Raw genomic sequence first — 21,028 nt, 5'->3', positions numbered from 1 at the left:
ATGCCGACGCTCTCTCTCCGGGGTGGTGGCAATGCAGTCAGGTTTTCTTGTGTGCAGGCTTTTTGTGTTTTTAATTCTCCGACTCAGAGAGGACACATTTGTTCTGCTTCTAAAAATCAAAAGTCTTTTTTGCAAGGCAGCTATTAAACCACATGCCCCAACCCAAGGGCTCGGCCGTAGGGGGGTGCCCACACCCCAAAGCAGAGAGGGTCGGCCGGTGCAGCCCCCGGGGCAGAGCCTGCTGGCAACGTCGGGAGGAGCCACCGGCCAGTGATTTCCCTCCCGGGAATACACAGAGGAGACAAGACGCACGTAAGCACCCAGAGGCCCTCGGAGAAGGTTCAAACTCTGCAATCACCCCCCGCAGCATCTCCGGAGAATACACACCAGTCGTACAGCAAGTATCCCCAAGACAAAATACTACCCGTACGGAAGTGAAAATCCATCCCCTAGCTCAAACTGCAGTAACACAGTACAAAATCATAATTTTAAAAAATTATAGTAAGAGGCACCTGGGTGTCTCAGTCAGGTGAGCGTCCGACTCTTGATTTCAGCTCAGGTCATGATCTCACAGCTTGTGAGCTCAAGGCCCGCATCAGGCTCTGCGTGGACAGCATGGAACCTGCTTGGGATTCTTTCTGCCCCTCCTCTGCTCGTGCTCTCTCTCTCTCTCTCTAAAAATAAATAAACATCAGGGCCCCTGGGTGGCTCAGCTGGTTAAGCATCCAACTTCAACTCAGGTCATGATCTCGCAGTTTGTGGGTTCGAGCCCCGCGTCGGGCTCTGTGCTGACAGCTCAGAGCCTGGAGCCTGCTTCGGATTCTGTGTCTGTCTGTCTCTCTCTCGCTCTGCCCCTCCCCCGCTCACACTCTGTCTCTCTACCTCCCTCTCTTCCCTCTCTCAAAAAATAAACATTAGGGGCACCCGGGTGACTCAGTCGGTTAAGCGGCCGACTTCGGCTCAGGTCACGATCTCACGGTCCATGGGTTTGAGGCCCGCGTCGGGCTCTGTGCTGACAGCTCAGAGCCTGGAGCCTGTTTCAGATTCTGTGTCTCCCTCTCTCTGACCCTTCCCCGTTCATGCTCTGTCTCTCTCTGTCTCAAAAATAAATAAACGTTAAAAAAAAATTTTTTTAATAAAAATAAATAAATAAAAATAAACATTAAACATAAATAAGAAAAAACATTTAAAAACATAAACACAATAAACATCAAAAAATTAATCATAATAATAGTAACAATAATTACGGCTATACGGCTTTCAATGCCTTGTATGTTACACTTCTGAGCCTCAAAACACTTGTAGAATGCAGGTCGTGTTTTGAGCCCCGTTCTACATATAGGGAAACTGAGGCACAGAGGGCTGCAAGACGATGCCCGAAGCCTCACAGCGGGTAACAGGTCACGGGGGGATGGGAACCCACACCATCAAAATCCCTGCTTGCAGCCACATGCTCTGCCGCCTGTCTAAGCAAGGACAGGAAATTACTAGGTGCAATTCTATAAAAACTGTCGATATTCGACCGCTTTTGACCTACAAAACTGGCAGAGTCCACACCTTAATAGCAAACTGCAGACACAGCGCGCACACAGAGAGACACATCCGCGTGCATTTTTCCAGCCCAGAGACGAGCTAGGGCCCCAGGCCGTGCAGGGATCCACACAGAGGCCAGTAGAAGCATGTCTAGCCGAGAAGTGGTGGCCTCCAGGGAGAGGACTCGGGTGACCAGAAAGTCACCTGCAATTTTTTTTTTCTTTTAATAAAAGGCAGCCAGCCACCTTAGCCAGCAGCCCTGAGCCCGGCCTCTTCAACCCAGGCTGGCTGGCACATTCCCACCCTCTCCCCTTTCCCTGACAGCTTCTCTGCCCCCTCGACCCCCACACAGCCCATCCGCGAGCAGCAGGTCCCCAGGGCCTGCTCTCTGGAGCCACTGCGGGCAGGAGAGGCTCTCCCCACCTAAGGATCTAGTTTCATTTAATTGCAGGCTTCAGGTTTCTGGACGCAGGCCCAGAGGCCTTCAGGGCCAGAGGTGTGGGCCATTTTCTTCCTCTTTTCAATAAAGCCGGGAAGGAAGCAGCGTGTGGTGTCACTTGTCTGCTCCGAGAATCTGAAACACCTGTCCCTTGGGAGACCCCACCCAGAAGGATCGTCCACGGCTCGTCACGGGTTGGCAGACAGGCTGGGGACCTATTTTTTTTCTGGCCATCCCTGGGGCCAAATACCCTCACTGGATTTGAAGGAATTAAGAAACACACACACACACACACACACACACACACACACACACACAGACAAGCCAGCAAACCTGGCCTCCCCCGCCCCAAAGCTTCCGAAGGGCCATGTCTCTGCCTCCAGTCCTTGTTTGCATTCCATTTTTTCCCTAGCATGGCGCTTGGCAGTTTACAGTCCCCTCTCCTGGTGCCAAGCCCCTCACCCATGGCCCCGGGTCAAGGCCCAGACCCTGAGCAGTCACCCGACTCCCAAGGTCACTGGCTGCAGCAGCGGGGACACAGCAGCATCGAAACGAGCACGATGCTCCCGGCTGCCGGTCCTCAGGGAAGATGCAAGGCTATGTATGAGTTTCCTCCTGCTGCTGTAGTCGATGGCCACGGACGTGGCCGGCTCCAGACAGCATGCAATTTATTATCACAGTTCTGGAGGTCAGCAGTCCGACCCGGATCTGACAGGAGCTAAAAGCCAAGGTGTGGGCAGGGCTGTGCTCCTCCTGGAGGCTCCGCGGGAGAGTTCGTTCCCGCATTCCTTGGCTCCGTGCCCCCTCCTTCGACCTCAAAGCCAGCAGGATGGCGTCTGCAAATCTCTGTGACTCTGACCTCCTGCTTCCTCCACATAAGGACCCTTGCGATTAGTTAGAGCCCACCAGGATTATCGGGGATAACGTCCCATCCCAAGGTCAGCTGCTTACTAGCCTTAATCTCAGCCACATCCTTAATTCCCCTTCGCGGGGTGACGAGTCGCCGATCCTAGGACACGGGCAACTTCGGGAGAGGCCCTCATTCTCCTTACCACAGGCCCCAAATACCTCTGAGCCTCGAGGAGACTGCTCCTGCAGCCCACCCCCACAAACCCTGAACTCCAAAAGGCAACTGCCGGGGCCTCGTGACTCCGTCTCTCCGCTCCCACAGCATGAGCAGGCGTATGCCCAGCTCCGGTCACCGGCACGGTGAGCACACACAGGGTGTGGAGTCCAGCCTCTGATGAAAATGTGAACCAGGCAGAGTCCTGTGGCTTATCAGCAGACACTTCCCTGTCTGAGATGACAGCAAATAATGCAAATAATTTGGCAATCGATATGCCTAGGCAAGGTTTATTTCTCTTTTTTTGGACCGGTCACCAGTGGCCCCATTGCACATCCCACAATCCAGCAAGATCGCTCGCAGGGAAGCTTCCCTGCGGAAACCTATACTTAGCCACGTTCAGGCTCTCTAGGCCAAGAACGGTGCGGGCACCAACAAGGCACATGACCTCCGTGGAAGGGGAAGGCTTCTCAAGGTCCAGCTGACCCGCAGCAGGGCACTTGTGCTCGGAAAAACGTCCAGGGGATCCAGCCATCTTGGCCTTCACCACGCAGCTGGCGTCGGCCAGAACCCGGGGTAGGGTGGTCAGCGGGGGCTGTGTCCAGCAGCAAAGCCACTCGGGACATCCCCGGTGCGGGTCAGCACCCTCCCCCGACAGCTGCCACCCCCTGTCCAGCAGCCAGGGCCCCCGGGGACCTGACGGTCCAGAGAAGCACCAGATGAGCCCCACCCCCTAACAACATTAACAATATTAACCGTGAAAACACAAAAGGTGAAAGAGGGCAGGATGAAACGGCTCTTTCTTGCTTGAAAGCCTTGCGCGTCTCTCTCCTGCCAGGAAATCCGAGGAGTTATACAGAGGCCCAGAGAGGCGGTGCAAAACCCACACGGGAACCCAGCAGCCGAGATGGGTCTCAAATGCCCAGTGCCCACCCCACGGCCCGTGTCCCAGTTCAGGATCCTCGGGGCAGCCCCGTCTCCTCACGTCCCCCCACACCCAGCTACACAGGTCCCGCGTCCCCTCCCCAGACTCCCCGGATATCCCCCCCCCCACTAGCCTCCCCCACCTCCAAGGCAAAACCCATCCGCAGCCCCCTTCAATGTCAAAGCACCCACCCTGCCCTCCGCCCCTCCCCGGCCGCCACGCTGACACCCTGCAGACACTCTTTACGGCACAAGAAGCACAGAGGCGTCCTGAACACACGGCCAGGGGGCTCAGGGGCACAGAGAGGGCAACGAGGGCCCAAAGGTCACACAGCAGACCTGCAGCACAAGGCTTGGGGTGCACACACACCTCCGCCCTGGCGTGCCCAACGGGAGAGGGGTGGTTCTGTGGCAAGGGGGCAGCGGCTGGGCCCAGGTGCCACGGGACTGACGTGCTGCGGCTGCCATTTATACTCCACACGGCGGGCTCAGCTTCCTGCACGGCAGAGCCGGCCACGGCCCGGGAGCCTGCAAGGGTGACCCCGAGGGGGACAGGGCGGGTGGGGGCGGAGAGCGGAGCAGAGACGCCCAGGGCTCCGTGCACGGTGGCCCCAGGCCACCCCCCACAGACCCACAGTCCAAGGGAAAGGGAGGCCCAGGGCGAGGCCGGCCCCCCGCCTGTGACGACCGCCCACCGAGGAAGGCACTTACGAGCTGTGTGCCCTGAACCAAAGACACGACCACCCTGTGCCTCAGTTTCCCCATCATGAAACGGGGGAAGAACGGTTCTGGCCACGTGGAGTCAGTATGGGGTTTAAATGATCTACCATAACATGGGCGCTCGGTGAGCACGCCCGTCTCGCCAGCCAGCTCAGGGCCTTTTCCTGAGCACCCTGGCCCGGCCCAGCCCTGCCATGAATCTCCCAGCCCATAATCCTCAGCCCTCTGGGCTCAGAGACCCATCACTCCAATCTCTGCCCCGTCTTCATGAGGCCTGCTCCTCTCTCCCATCAGGGCTCCTGGGCGGCTCAGTCGGTTAAGCATCCGACTCTTGATCTCGGCTCAGGTCGTGATCTCACAGTTCGTGGGTTCAAGCCCTACGTCAGGCTCTGAGCCGACAGTGTGGAGCCTGCTTGGGATCTTCTCTCTCCCTCTCTCTCTGCCCCGCCCCCATGCGCTCCCGTATGTGTGTGTGTGTGTGTGTGTGTGTGTGTGTGTGTGTGTGTCTCCCTAAAAAAATGACACCCATCAGGTTAGATTTGGGGCCCACCCGTCTCCAGCATGGCCTCATCCTACGTTATTACACCTGCAACAACCCTCTTTCCACACGAGGCCCCATCCTGAAGTTCTGGCGGAACATGACTTTGGGGGACACCATTTGACCCAGTACGATGGCCTCGAGGGGTGCAGGGAGCAGAGACGGGTAAAGTGAAAATACCTAAACTGTTCCGTACGAGAGAGGGAGGGCCGGGGGGCGGGTGAAAGTGGGCAGCTGCCCGCCCCCTGCTTACACGCCCCCCGACACCGGGTCACAGGAACCACCCACGAGCCACCCGCACAGCCACTGCCCGCCAGAACCCCAGCAGGTGAGCCTGGCCCCAGGCCTCGGGACCCTGAAGGGGGCCCCTGATTCCTGCCGGGCCGCTGGCCTGGGGGACAAGCCACGTGGAGCCCTGGTGTAGTGCGTCCCCGGCTCCCCACCTCGGCCGGCAGGCTTGCCTCCTCGTTAGCCTAACGAGCAGGGCCCGTGCCAGGCGGTTGCCATGGCCACCGAGACACCACCGCGGCACCGGGCGATGCTCCCAGAGGGTCCGCGGCGGGCACAGGGGTTCAGCGTGAGGACAAGCAGGGGCCTCCGGGGCAAACCCTCTCCGTGGGGCCCGCTGCGCCCCCTCCGGGCCTGGCCTCCAGGCCTTCTGAATGCCAGTGTCTCCCAGAGAGGCCCCCGGGGCCACAAAGAAAAATCCACACCACCACCCCCCCCCCTCAAATCCACACCCCTCCCCCGCAAGCCCTCCAGCCCTGCCTGGCCAGAGCGCCCCCCCCACCACCACCACCACCATGCAGCCCACAGCGATGCTGGAGGCCCGCCCAGGGGAGGTCGGAGGTCCGCAGGCGCCTGGGCAGACAGGCCTCCAAGGCAGTGAAACGTGCTGGGAAGTCCTTCTGGGCTCTGAGTAAGGTCAGGGCACAGTACCGCTGGGGCCCCCCTGCAGCTGCGTGCGGAGCGGGGGGCAGGACGGCCGCCGGGGGACCAGGGAGGAAGCTGCTGCCAACGTGACAGGTGGGCCGCCAAACGAGAGGGCAGCCTGGGAGACCCCGGGGTCTCTGGCCCATGCCCCACACCCCAGGAGGAGGGTCTGAGTGAGGAAGGACCTGGGCCCAGTTTGGGACACCTTGGGTCTGAGGCCCCTTAGGGACATCTATGAGCCACTGGCAGGAAGCCGCTGGATCCCTGGGTGCACGAGCCGTGGACGGGAGGGAGAGGGCAGGCCTCGGCTCAGATGGCCCCTCAGCCCCACTCTGCTTTACCACCTTCTGCGATGATGTGCGTCATTCGTCACCCCATTTCGCTGGTGGGTAAACTGAGGAGCTGTGCGCAGAGGCTCCGTTTCTCGTCCAAGTCACATCACATAGCCAGCAAGAGGCACACGGGGGACTCAGAGCCGTGGGCCAGTCCCGGGAGATGGGAGGCAGAGAGGCTCGGCCACTGGACCCACAGGAGGGACTGAGCCCCCGGGAGCCTCCGACCCTCCCGGTCCCGCCCCGCACACGCACACACACACACGCAGGGTCAGCAGGAGAAAGCAGGGGCGTCCGAAAGGCTCAGCAGGGCCAGGAGGCTGGAACCGATGCCCTAGGGGACGGGACGGCCACACCAACGTTCTGAGACCCCTGGGCCCCTGGGCGCCAGATGCAGAAGAGACAGAAGTGACACTCGACCCGGGGGGTTGTGAGCAGGATACCTGCTCCGCTCCGGGGCCTTCCCTGGGGCCTCCAGCGAGGACCCCTACCATCCCCTTCCCAAATCCAACCCAACAGGCACATCCAAAGATCCTGGTTATCGCCCAGGGTCTGATCTTAGTTAAGACACTCCACAGGGCCAGGCCTTGGTCTCCTCTTGGGACCGTGAGTCAGGAGGCTGCAGAGTGTAATCTCCCCGGGTGGGGGACCCAGCACCCCCCAGACACACACGGGGGCCCAGGCATGAAAGTATCTCGTGGAGAGTTTTCCTTCTCTTCACGCCCCCTGCCTGCCCCAGCGCGGCCCTCAAGAGCTGAGACAACTTTCAGGAATGCGTATGGTTAGGGTGATATCACAGAGCAAGGTCAGGGCGGAGAGCAAAAGCAGGGAGAAACTACTAAAATCAGGATGAGGTGGGTGAAACAAAAATACAGACCAGACCAGACTGCTGAACGCAGGCTGCAAATCTGGCTCTGAGTTTCCTGACGGCCAAAGCAAAGAGGGAAACAAGATGGGGCGTAAGTGGCTTTCCCAAAATTGTGAAAACGATACGGCACCATACAAAAGGAGCTCCAGCAACCAGCCAGCACTGCCACGGCCACGATTACGGTCTCAGGCATCACCTACATCAGTCCAGGCTGCCCGCTGCCTTAACGGCCCCTCTTCCCTGCCGAGTCCTACAACCGCAAATTATGACCATGAGTATCAGCATCACCTGGCCGGTGACCCGGGCCAACAGGAGGGGTTTTAGGGCCTGCATGGTATGACTCTTAAACTCCTCTCTGGGCCCCAGTTTCAAAACCAGTCAAAACCCCAGAAGGTCAAGGCTGACGTTAAAAAGAACAAAGTAGCTCTCTACCAGGGGTGAGGCCTTGCACGCCTTCAGGCCTCTGTCACGAAGCCTGGACTTTTCCTTTGCAGCCTGAAAACAGCCTCAGACAACACATTAATGAACGGGCATGGCGGGTTCCAATAAAACTTTATTATGGACACGGAAATTCGGATTTCACACAATTCTACAGGTCACAAAATATTATCCTCTTTTTATTTTTTTTTTCAGCCATTAAAAAACGCGAACACCCTTCTTAGCTTGCACACCATATAAAGACAGGAGGCGGGCTCGCCTTGGCCTGCAGGCCTCCGGAACAAGCTCCAAGGTATGTTATAATTTAGGGGAAGAAAGCAAAATGCGAATAAGGTTCATTTAAGGCAGGCAGAGGGCCAGACTCTCTGAGGGGAAACTTTACCTGTCTGCCTGCCTCAGGGGACAGAAGCTGTGAACTGTTTTAACTGTTTCTCTTAATGAAATTACTTTCTTTTCTTTTAAAGATTTTATTGTTAAAAGTAACCTCTACAGGGGCGCCTGGGTGGCTCAGTCGGTTAAGCGTCCGACTTCGGCTCAGGTCACGATCTCGCGGTCCGTGAGTTCAAGCCCCGCATCGGGCTCTGGGCTGACGGCTCAGAGCCTGGAGCCTGTTTCGGATTCTGTGTCTCCCTCTCTCTGACTCTCCCCCGTTCATGCTCTGTCTCTCTCTGTCTCAAAAATAAATAAAAGTTAAAAAAATAAAAAATAAAAATTAAAAAAAAAAAAAAAAGTAACCTCTACAGCCAAAGTGGGGCTCGAACTCACAACCATGAGACCAAGAGTCCTATGCTCCCCGGACTGAGCCAGCCAGGTGCCCCAAAATTACTTGTTTTTTTTTAATGTTTGTTTGTTTGTTTGTTTGGAGAGAGAGCACGCAGGGGAGGGGGGGAAAGAGAGAGAGAGAGAGAGAGAGAGAGAGAGAGAGAGAGAGAGAATCCCAAGCAGGCTCTGAGCTGCGGAGCCCAAACTCTCAAACCGTGAGATCAGGACCTGGGCCAAGGTGAACGGTCAGAAGTTCAGCGGACTGAGCCACCCAGGCGCTCCCCCAAAATTACCTTTTATAAAGAGCAAAGTGGGTGGCAAAGAGTCTTGAGTGCCTCACTTTTTAGTTGCCCATATTTTTCAACTGACAACAGAAAGCAACATCATGCGCCCCAAAAGCTCTTCTAGTTGTTACAGAATGCGTTAATTCTTCGGAAAAAATACGGACCGGGAACGCTTATGGACAGCAGGCCTCTGTGTCTCTGCACCGGTGAAAACAAAGGGGGCCGGACCATCCCGTCCGCGAGCCCAGCCAGGTCTGAGGCCCAAGCCGCCCCGCTCAGCACCCAGGAGGGAGGACTGCACCCTGATCTGCACAGACCTGCAGCTGGCTCGTGGGCTCGAGAAGGGGCAGCCAGGGAAGGAAGTGGGGCAGGGGCACCAGGCTCACTGCCTGTCGGCCCAGAAGAAGAGGTCTGAAAACTGGCGTTGGGCCCGGAGTCCACAGAGAAGGCAAGACACCGAAACCACGCAGCCCAGAGGGCCCAGCGGCGACGGGCCACACGAGGCTGTTTGAATTTATTAAAATTAGGTAAAAAGTGGAATATCCCATTCCTCGCGTACAGTCACTTCGAGGGCTCGGTGCCGCGTGCGGCTACAGCTATGGTGTCGGGACAGGACAGATCTAGAACGAGCCCCCCATTTCAGAAAGGCTGACTGGCCGGAGCCGCCCCCCAGGCCGGTGGGGACAGGAAGGGGACGGCGAGATCAGGAGCACGGGCGGGAGGAGGAGGACGGAGGTGGAGGCGCTGGGGTCGGCACTAGGGTCAGCCCCGGGCTGTCCGGGAAACAGGGCCGAAGAAGGGGGGCTGGGTGCCCCAAGATCTGACAGTGCCACGCTGGCACCAGCCAGAGAGACAAGATACGCGGACAAGGGAAAACTCGGATGCCAAGACCCAAGCCCTGCTCCCAGGCGCGGACTCTGACTCGATCATCCAGCCCCGAGCCGTCCGATTAATTAAAATGAAATAAAATTACCCGTTCGGTCGAGCGCTCGCCACATTTCAGGAGCTCAAGGGCCACGTGTGCCCACTGGCTACAGGCCGTGCGGGCCTAGAACACTCTCCTCCATGGCAGGAAGTTGGCTGGACAGTGCGGTTCCACACGATCCTCAGCCGTGGGCGTTATTGCCTACCCACACTGCCCTTCGGGATAAGGAAACTGAGGCCAGAAGGCCAGAGACGTCACTCAAGTTATTAGGTGACGGAAGCAGGATTCGAACCCACGTCTGGCTTCAAAGGAGCCCTTTCTGGAACTTGCCCCCCCACCCCGTGAAGAGGAAGCCCAGCCCTCCCCCAGGGGACCCCCCCCCCGCCCCGATCCCCTGTGCCAGCCCTCCCCACCCCCCAACTCTCCAGGCTGCCCACCCTGGCACTGGGTGATCACAGGCAGAATGGAAAACCTCAACCTTCGGGGGCAGAGCACATCTGTCAATCACATCAACCGGTCAACCCCAGTCTCTGGAAAGCCAGGCTCAGGGCTCTACAGGGAAGCATTCACACTCCAGCAGGGTGAGCCAACATAGCAATAGGTCTTGTGACACCATCGGGTCCTCGTAGCACTAAAGTCAGAAGTATCACCACCACCACCACCACCACCATCGTCATCATGCCCATCTTACAGATGAGCAAACTGAGGCCCAGGGAAGTTAAGCGACTTGCCCAGAGTCAGGCGGCTGAAAAGCCACAGAGCCGAACATCAAACCCAATGCTCACGCTTCCTGCCCCTCAGTCCTCTCCACTCCCCCAACCGGCAGTGAGCGATGTGCCCATTTTATAGACCAGAGCACCCAAACTCTGGGAGCCAGGACCAGCCCCTGGGCACACGGCTTGCACACGGCTGAGTCGGGATTTGAACTCACCCGAACCTGCAGTGCTGAACCGGCTGCCGCAGTGAGGCATGGAGGACCAAACGCGGCGGTCTGTCCTCTACTGTTCGCTTAAGGGGATTCTTTACGGATCTATGAACCCAAAGAGCCTTCCTCCCAGGGCTTCTGCCTGAGCCCAAACGGGTGGATGACGGTTTTGGTCACTGTAAGCAAAAGTCACGCACCAGTGTGACCTTGAGCTGGCCTGGCCCCTCTGGCCTGTGCCTTCGTCCGCAGCAAGGGGGAAAGTTGCCTTCCACACCCAGACCTCTCCAAGCCTCCTGCCACAAAAAGACCCCAGCCACCAGCCGGCGTGCACCAGCCTGCGGAAACTCCAGGCCACCGCCCTCCTCGGCTGCCACTTTCTGAAGCCCCGTTATCCGCCCTGCTAAATAATTCAAAGCCATGTTTTCGTTTCGAAATAAACACAGCCGCCAAAGCGAATGCCAAATTTGCATGAATGTTTAAGTTAAAATGAGACTTCAAAGAAATGCCAGGCCTGCCCCAGGCACTCCCCCCCTCCCCAAATCTTGGGGAGAACAAGTTACTCAAGTCTCCGGCCCCCCGGGGGCAAAGATCTATAGGTGCCGCTCCAATAAGTAACAGAATTTCTTTCTTGCTAACGTGGGCGCCAGCTCCACACCTCGGGTCTGCAGCCCTTGCCCGATGGTGAGTAATCAATCCCGGGTCTTAATCCTCGGTTCCACATCCAAAAGCGTGTGACCTTGAGCAAGTCACCAAACCTCTCTGTGCCTCAATTTCACCACCTATAAAATGGGATAATAACAGCACTGACCTCACCGGGGGGGTCACCCAGAGGGAATGAGCGGCTTCCTGTCGAGCAGAGCCTGGCCCGCTGCGCTGGCTGCTTTGTTACTGCGTTAAAATCCAGCTTCTCCAAGAGCAGGAGCCCACTTGACGGGATAAAATCCCTTCCGGGCCCCCAAGGATCCTCAAAGGATGCCAGCTGACCTTTCCTAAGCACCTCGTGGGTCCCTGGGGACCACACACACACACACACACACACACACACACACACACACACACCCTTGGGTCAAGGCCTTCTAAGATGACAGCCCTCCCCAGCTCCCCTCCTGGCACCTTCCCCTGGGCGCCTGGGGCAGGAATTAGCAGCTCCAGCAAGCTGTTCCCTTCAGAGGTGTCACCTGGGGAGGCTGCTGTTGGCGTCTGAGACATGAAAAGGAAACAGAGGAGGAGGGAAAAACAGACACACAAATAAAAGCTCTCAACCCTCTCTTGTTCAGAGGCGGTGAGGGCCATGGGGTGGGGGGGTTCATTCAGAGGGCTGAAGAAGGAGAGACCCCAGCTCTCCTGCCTGGAGCGTTTCTGCTTCTCAGAGACAGGAGCCCCTGAGGCTGGGTCATGTGTAGGTGGGATCTTCCCCCCCCCAAATCTCAAAGTGAACCACCAAGCTCACCCACGGGCCTCAGGTGGGGGGTGGGAACGCAGAACACAGAACATGTGCCTGAATGGCAAGGCACTGGGGGGTGGGGGGTGGGCAGGACTCCTGGGGTGGCTTTCCAGCGTGCCAGCAGGTCGTACCAGCCTGGCCAACCCCCCACCCCCACGCCTGGAGAACAATCACGCCCTCCCGGCTCAGGGCTTTCATGCAGCTAAATGCGTGTTTGCAGAGCTCTCAAAAATCTTTAGGACGTGGTACAAGCGTTATTAATTGGGGGAAAAGAACGGATTATGCCAAATAAATCCTTCCCACGTGGCCGAACCCTGGCCGGGGGAGGGAGGGGGCGCGCGCAGCCCCACGAGGGGTCTCCATCCCTCACGGGGACCTGCCAGCCACATTACCATTTACATGGATTTATCAATAGTATCGATCCCAGAGCAAGCATAAATAGCTCTGTGGGAAGAGGCCAGGGCTGGGGCCCCGCTGGGCTCCCGCCCCCACGTCTGGGCACCGCAGACTCCCCGGGCACCCGGCGGCAGCGGCGGTAAATTTCCAAGCAGGGACCAGGCGGGCGGGGAAGCCAGACAGCGCCGGGGACGCCCTCGCGGCGGCGCGCCTGCTCCGGGACCTGCGCGCGCCCCACCGCCGGCTGGGTCTGCGCATCCGCTCAATGGGTTGAAGGCACCACCTGGCTTTCCCCATCCGCACCGGGCGAAACACGGAGGCAGGGGGTGGGAAGAAGGCGCCCTCCCTCCACCAGATCCCCCCTTCCCCAGCAAAAGGCAAGTCGACCGGTCTCTCAAAATTTCCAGACCGTCGGATTAAAGGCCAAGTTTCAGAACCTGGTAATAACAACAACAACAATAACAACAAAACAGTGGTCACAGTAACAGACACACAAATACCTTCTTTGTATTACCTCTCTCAGTCCTCACAACCACCCCGGGAGCTTGGGACTATTACTACCCCACTTTGCGGATGAGAAGCCTGAGGCACAGAGAGGTCAAGTAATTTGTCGCCGGTCATGCTGCCAGTAAACTGACAAAAGAAAGATTCGAACCCAAGGAGTTGAGTTGCAGAGTCGGCAACGAAAGGCTCGGCTGGCTATCCCAGCTCACTTCTCTTCCTTTCTGGTTGCTTCCCCCAACCCAGCAAAAAAAAAAAAAAAAAACAGACCACCCACGACGAGACACACAACAATGCCCTGGGACGCCCTCCCAGCTCACGCCTGGCCCTGAGAGCCCCTTATATCAAAGCAGCCGCGAGGACCCAGAGCTGGTTTAAAAAGGGCAAAGTCAAGGCCACCGATAACACATCCCAACGTGCCCAGAACTCCCCCATCCAGCCCACAGGGATCCTCTCCCCCTCCCCCTCCCTCCCTCACACATCCTTCCTCCAAATCTGCAAAAGGGAAAAAAAATAATCATAATAAAACCAGTTCTCACCAACGGGGAGGGGGGGGGGAGGGGGGGCGGGGAGGAAGGGAGGAGGCTGAGCCGACAGAACAGATCCGCCTCCGCTGCCTGCACCAGACCCTTGGAGAGCCGGAGCGCGCGACAGGCGGCGGGAGGACACTAGCTTCCAAAAAAATAAAGCTACAATGTAAAAATAACGCCGGGCGCCCCACGCTAATTGGGCCCGGGCGACGGCAGCTCACAGGTACAGCCTGTCTCTCCCTCCCTCCCTCCCGCCTTGCCCTCTCTCTCCCTCCCTCGGGCTTTTTCCTGCAAGCGCCCGGGGTGAGGTAGGCGCGCCCCACGAGTACCCCCCCCTCTCCTCCCCCGCTCCGCAGGTCTCTGGGGATGCACCCCCAGCACTAGGGCCTGGGGCCTCCGGGTCCAGCCCAAGTGGGATCAGCTCTGAATTCCAACTTCCCAAACTAGTGGCATCCCAAGTATCCGCACAGCCCGGGGGAGGGACCAGGAGGCGGCCCAATGAGGCGTCACCAGCCGCGGGAGGCAGGCCCAGACAGCAGGAACACCGGCCCGCGGGGGAGGGGGGACCAAGGGGCGCCTCTCCCGGGGGGACCCCCCCACCCGGTGCCCTCCGCTCCCTCGCTCAGGAGCGACCCCCGCCGGCCCCCGCCCCCAGCTGGCGGGAACCCGCCACGCGCCCTTCCACGGCAACCAGGCCGGGGAGCACCGGGTGCCATCTCCAGGGGCTCCCCAAACCCGCGCTGCCTGCTGGAAAATAAGACGCAGTGTCACCCCCCCCCCCCAGCCTGGGGCTACTTGGGCAGGAGGCAGGCGCATGGCGGCCATGCCCACAGGTCTGGGGCGCACCGTGGGGGGCTACCCTGCGCATTTGCAGGGCGTCCCCCCGCCCGTCCACCCCCACGCCACTTCCCTCCTTCCCGCCCCCTCGCAGGGTAGCTGGAGTTCCCCTAAGTTCCCCAGCGCCCCCACGCACGCGGGCCGCAGTGTCTATGGGGCGCCTCTCTCGCCAGCAGGCCACCCCCCGAGAGCGCCAACTCAGGAGTGCAGGGGCCCCGCCAACTCCGCCGCGTGCGCCGCCCGATCTTCCCCTGATCCCCCGGAAGCGCGACCCGCGCCTCCCCCCGGCCCTCCGCGGGGACCCCCGGCCCCAACTCACCTCGCTGAGGCGGCGGCGGCGGCGCCCGGGCTCGGGGCGCGCTCGGGCCGCCCGGGCGCTCAGGCAAGTGGCGGTGCCGAACGGGCTGGGGGCGCGCAGCAGGCCCGGCCTCCAGCCGGGGCGCGATCCTCCCGCCGCCGCCTCCTAGGGCGCCTGCCCAGGGTCCCCGGCCCGCAACTTGGAGCGCATCTCGGGGCGCACGGCGCGGGCGCACGGCTCGGGCGGGGCGCGGGCGGACGCGGGGCTCCGGTGCGGCCCGGCCTGCCCGCGGCTCCGCTCCCCGGCGGCGGCGGCGGCGGCGGCGGCGGCGGCGGTAGCGGCGGTGGCGGCGGCGGCGGCGGCGGCGGGAGGGGGAGGAGGGGGCGGGGCGGGAGCCCGGGAGGCGGTGGCTCGGCCTCCCCGCTCCCGGCTCCCCGCCCGCACCGACGCGCCCCGGCCCGGCCCCCTCGGGCTCCTTAAAGGGCCCGCGTCGCCTCCCCTGGCCCTGAGCGCACCCACTCGCGCGCGCACTCGTTGCCACACTTACGCGCGCGCGCGCGCACACACACACACCCTTACACTTGGGCGCGACGCCGTTTCTTTTTAGCAGCATCCCGGAGGAGGAAGGGGTGGGGGAAGCGCCTCCCCATCCCGCCCCCTCCTCCTCCTCCGGTGGGGCTTCGCGCCATCCCTCTCCACCCTAGCCCCAGATACTTAACTGGAATCGCGTTTCAGCTATTAAATTATAACTCAAGAGTGGCGGGTGGGTAGGGAGGGGGCGTGCGGGGAGGGCCACACACAGATGCGCAAGGACCCGCGTGGTGGAGCTCACTCTGGGGCTGCAGCACACAGTAGGGAGCTTAACCCTCACCAGCAGACCGCGGGGCAGCAGATGTGGCCCAGGCGAACTCAGCGCACCGCACCGCACCGCACACGTGTGCGTAGCCCGGCCATAGGCTCAAATGTAAGATCACCCGCAGATAAACACGGGACACACACACACACAAGTTCCGTAGACGGGCAGGCACGCACACTAGCACGTCCAGTTCATGAGGTCGGGATTTCTGGCTGCCTACACACACAGTAGGGACTCAGTAACTGTTGCTGAGTGAACGCCCATTTGGGGACATCCGAGGACACAAATGCACAGACTAGATGCTGCAAGCCTGTGGTCGGATACACACATACCCAGGAGCACACCCTCCTCACAAGCCCAGACCGCACAAGCGTGCAGGGTCACAGACAAGCACACACGTGGAAGCTCGGAGACAGGCACAGCTCCAACAAGAACCCCCCCCCCCTCCGTCCTGACGATTGTGCGCCCCGGTTTACCCCCTCCCAGGGGGCCCTCCCAAGCTAGGGGAGATCTTTTCAAACAGCAGAGGGCAGTGGGAGCCCCAGGCCTGGAGCCTCCCTCCTCCTCTCCTTTCCCCTAAGATGCTGGAGAGTTTGAATTTTTGTTTTCAGTTCAGCTTTCCTTTTTTGGAGCGACGTCTCAGCAGATTCAGTTCTGCCATCTGCCAACATCTGAGAACCCCCCGGGGGGAGTGGGGGATGGCTGCGGTGGGGAGGCGGCCGCGGGCGGTTTCCAGGGGCCCGGGCGTGTCTCCTGCCAGCAGGCAAGGGTTGCCTGACTCCCTGGTAGCAGTTTGTCCTTCTCTGCCCCCTCTGGCTGCTAGTTTTCCTTTTATAGGGGGCGGGGGGGGGGGGGGGGGGGGAAGGGGGGGCGGAGCACCTGGGGCTGACAAAATCTGGGGAAAAGGGAAGTGCATACAGAGGAACAGTTCAGAGTTTGGAACCAGAGGGGGCATGGGTCACCGGCCCCCGCCCTCCCCGTCCTGGCCCCACCGGCTCCCACTGCTGCCAGCCAGACCGTGGGAATCCACAGGCAAAAAGCCAGACCTGCAGAGGAAAGGCCTAGCCCTCCCGAGGGGCCTGGGGAAGGGAGGGCTGGGAGGGCACCGAGGCAACTGGGAAGCCCTCCTCAGCCGCCCTCCCTGCCCCCCAGTGTCACCTGGGAACGCTCCCGAGATTTGCATCTCAATGAGATCTGCTCCGGGATTTGGCAAGGGAGGCGAGGGTTTGGGGTATCTTTGGGGGTTCCTCCTCCCAGCTTCTGCCTCCCGACGGTTGCCCCCCGGGGGTGGGGGGGGGCTTGGGCCGAGGCTGTGGGCATAGGAGGGAGTCAGGCAGGTAGGGGGACTGTCAGCCTTGTAACGTCCCAGGGATCACTTGGAAACCCCTCAAAGGGAGCCTATAGTGGAGACCCAAAGGTCAGTGTCCTGGGACCAACCGTATTACAGATGGAAAAACTGAGGCCAGGAGAAGGGAGATGTTTTTCTGAAAGGGGTTTGTTCTCTTTCTTGCCCTCTCCGGTCGCTCTGTTATTCCCATCCTCATGGGCTACAGGGAATAATGTTCGTACATGTCCGCAAGATCTCACAATTTCCTCCCCTCCCTTCAGATGGAGGGCTCCTAGGATTGACCCCACGGATGGGGAAACTGAGACCCAGAGAGATTAAGAACCTAGCTGCCGGACTCACTCAGCTAGTGGTTCCAGATGGGTGTTCCAGGCCCTGGCTCTGAAGAGATGCACTAGAAGGGGTCTCAGCTGCGCCCCTGCCCACCCAGAGTCCCCCACAGATCAGCACCCAGCACCCTAGGTGGCTATTCTGCAGCGACTGGGCTCTGAGAGCAGCCCCAGGGATCCTCGTGTAACTCATGGGAGCAGCAGCTTTGAAAAATTGCCGGAGAAAATTCCTACCCTGGCCCCCAAACAGCCTCCCAGGAGGGCCCTTAGACGCCGGAGGACATTGGGCCTGAAGGGGAGTTAATAATGATGTTAGCTAAGAACTTGCCAGACATCTCATTGTCGTGAAGGAAAGACTCTCAATATACCCATTTTATAGGTGAGGAGACTAAGATCAAGGGAAGTCGCTCAAGGACATTGGGCAGCACTCAGTACATGAGTCCTGACCAGATGGGAACAGGGTGAGATGTCCCACACATCCGGGGGGCTTTGTCATCCAAGGGCCAAATTCTGCCTCTAGGCTCGGTTCCCCCTCTCCTTCCAATCCTTCAACCCGTCCCTCCTAAATAATTAGCAAACTGGTCAGACTCACTCCTGCCTCAGGACCTTTGCATGTGCTGTTCCTCTGCCTGCGGTAGCCATCTTCTATCTTCTCGTCCCAGCTCAAGGTCACCTCCTTAGAGAGGTTCTCCATGATCCTCTGTGAAAACCGCCAAGGCACTAGCCCTCACCCTCTACATTTTCTTCACCATTTATCACCACCTAAAATTATTCTGGGCATTTGTCACTTATATATTGTCTTTTGTCACCAGAACGTCAGCTCCATGAGAGCAGAGACCTCATCTGTCTAGCCCACTGCTCTATCACCAGCACACGATAGACAGCAGTTAAAAAGTGGTGACAGTGAGGCCAGCAAGTGAATAATGAATGCATGCAACCTGGAGGGTGCTGGCTGGGGATCGGGCTTGGCCTTGCAGGATCTGGACCCAAGCGGGAACGGCCGGCCCCTGCATCCCTATTTTCTGGCACTTGTCCCTCTGGCATATTTCAGAGCCGAGCCTTCACCTCTCTCCATCATCTCAACCTCTAGGCAAGTGGGGGGATGTGCCAACACCACGCCAGGAGATGCCCATTCAGGCTAACATTCCCTATGGGCCACTGTGATGTCGGGTCAAGCTTCCCGACCCCCCAAAAATGCCAGCCTGGAGAAGAACCCAGGCTGGGGGCATGAGGATCTGAGCCCCATTGACCCCAGTCACCCCCGAAACCCTGGCCATCAGAGCACTTGCAGAGGAATGCCCTCGCTCTCTGGGCCTCTTATCGGTGACAACCCAAAAGACGCCCCGACGAACATCCCCGGGGCAAGCCTTGCACACAGCACAACCATGGGCGCGTGGGAAATCTCACGTGGAGTTTTCAGACTTTGGACATGCTCTCACCCAGGGGTTGCAGGGGTGCCTGGGTGGCTCTGTCAGTTAAGCATCCGACTTCGGTTCAGGTCATGCTCTCACGGTTCGTGAGTTCGAGCCTCGCGTCGGGCTCTGGGCTGACGGCTCGGAGCCTGGAGCCCGCTTCGGATTCTGTGTCTCCTTCTCTCTCCGCCCCTCCCCAACTTGTGCTCTGTCTCTCTATGTCTCTCAAAAAATAAATAAATGTAAAAAAAAATTTTTTTTTTTTAATTTTTCAGCATAGGCAGGAGGAGGGAGCCTGCTTTCAATAAACGCATCCTAGCTCTGTTCACTTAATACATAGTTAGTGAGTGCCTACTGAGCACAGACAAGGAGATCAAGCCCACCCCTCAGGACCGGGCATCGAGTGAGGGAGTTAACATTCCAAGTATGAAATGGCATCACGCCTGTGTGCTAAAATCCCTTTAAAGGGTAAGAAAAACACCCTGGTGTTCAAAGAACAGTTGCATTTCAGAACACAGAGGATTTTGAAGGGTCAGGAACTCCCCAGATGCCCATCTTTCCAGAATAAAGGAGTCTGGAGGTGCCTTCCAATCTCACAGTCCCGCAAAAGCATCCCTGAGGACGCCACTCAGAGCAAACCCCCCCACCCCCACCACCCCAGCCCTTTGCTGCCAGAAACTGCCATCTCACCCAGCTTCCTCTGATGTCTGCACCTTTATTTACGACGCCGCGTGCATTTCAGAGAGAAGGAAGCAGAGGACGAGATCAAGCCCCTGTCTGATAGGCCTGATCGTCTCTGAAGATAAACATCTCCCAGGGCTGCATTTCTCTGGCGTGTGCCTCTGCCCCTGGGCATGTGAGTCTGCTCTCAGGCGCCAGCCGGATGGGACCAGAGAAGTACAGCATCAAAGGGAAACATCCAGCGAGGATCACGGTCCCTGCAGCCAGAGGCTGGGGTCGCCTGAGCGGACGTCAGTGGGGCTGGCTGCGTGCTCCTGGGCATCTGTCCAATGCAGCAGTCAGGCAGCTGTGGACAAGCATGAGAACAGACTGTTCGTTCTGATGGGGGAGGAGCTCCAAGATACATTGTTTAGCACAGAAGCGGGTGCAGAGGGGGGTTTGCAGCCTAGTACCTTCGGTGCAAAAAAAAAAAAGGAGGCGAGTAAATGTGCATATATGTGCTTGTCCGGGAGGCAAGGCAAATGTTGGAAAGGAAGACTGTGCACAGGGTAGGGAGGTCAGGGCTGTCCTCGTGCTGGCATGTGACCCATGAGGGAGGGAACCACGCAGTATCTGGGGCGGAGGGCACGGCCCGTGCAAAGGCCCTGCCGTGGGAACGCTCTTGGCCTACTCGAGGAACAAGGAGGAGGCCAGTCTGAGGAGGACGGACGCAGTGGGAGGTGAGGAGGGCGGGGTGCCCTTGGAGCTTGAAGGAGGGACAGGACGCTTGAGAGATGCTACCAGGGGGTGCCTCTGGGCGGAGGGGGTGCCTGGGAGCTGAGGTTGAGGTTGGGGGTGGGCGACTTGCTTTGACCATGTCCCATGGGGACGGTTTAAAGTTGCAAATGAAAGTGTTCTCTTTCTTTCTTTCTCTTTCTTTCCTTCCTTCCTTTCTCTTTTTATTTCTCTTTTTCTTCCTTCCTTCCTTCCTTCTGTTCATTCTTTATTTCTTTCCTTCCTTCCTTTCTCTCTTTCTTTCTTTCTTTCTTTCTCTCTCTCTTTTTCTTTCTTTCAAGCGTGGACATCTGGTTTTGGACATCCCTGTGAGTGCTTCTGGGTTTTTTTCTCGAGATTCAAGGAGGTCTCCTTTCCAGCATCTTTGCACCATATTTGCTATGTCTCAGCCTCCTGGAGAATGTCAGGAATTAGCCCCTGGGTGGCCTGACCTCCCAGTACGGCCTGGGAAGCCGACAAAGGCCCCAGGAAGTACGAGTGGCTAGGGGGAATCTGGCCACTCCACCTGCTTCTGAAAGCAGGCCTGGCCTGACCCGTCCTGCCGATGGACCCGAAGCTCGGCGCCCCTGATCGAGGCGAGATCAGAGCCCAGAGGCCTGTGCGCGGTCTTGCAGCTGAGCACGTGCGTCCCTCCTGGGTCCCTGCTGCCTTCTGCCCAACAGAGTCGATCGGAATTCTCATTTAAAAAATCTCAGCCTTGGGGCGCCTGGGTGGCTCAGTCGGTTAGGCGGCCGGCTTCGGCTCAGGTCATGATCTCGCGGTCCGGGAGTTCGAGCCCCGCGTCGGGCTCTGTGCTGACAGCTCAGAGCCTGGAGCCTGTTTCGGATTCTGTGTCTCCCTCTCTCTGACCCTCCCCCGTTCATGCTTTGTCTCTCTCTGTTTCAAAAATAAATAAACGTTAAAAAAATAAAAAATCTCAGCCTTTCTGGGGTGCCGGGCTG

At 58.8% G+C, this 21,028-nt stretch overlaps 1 protein-coding gene across 2 annotated transcripts in view; it reads right to left on the bottom strand.

The window, feature by feature from the left end:
* NCOR2 (nuclear receptor corepressor 2) overlaps positions 1–20,312 on the bottom strand; it is a 217,027-nt gene extending 196,715 nt beyond the window's left edge. The window contains exon 1 of one of the 2 annotated variants that reach the window (XM_047827206.1): positions 19,323–20,312. The gene's annotated coding sequence lies outside the window, so the exon portion shown is untranslated. Of the gene's footprint in view, positions 1–14,711; positions 14,988–19,322 lie in introns of those variants that run through there. The other variant, XM_047827205.1, reaches the window with a different exon arrangement.
* Between the last annotated feature and the right edge of the window lie 716 nt (positions 20,313–21,028).

Source organism: Prionailurus viverrinus, chromosome D3, assembly GCF_022837055.1.
Source record: "Prionailurus viverrinus isolate Anna chromosome D3, UM_Priviv_1.0, whole genome shotgun sequence".
NCBI classification, from domain to species: Eukaryota; Metazoa; Chordata; class Mammalia; order Carnivora; family Felidae; genus Prionailurus; species Prionailurus viverrinus.
This window is presented reverse-complemented; position numbering and strand designations above follow the sequence as displayed.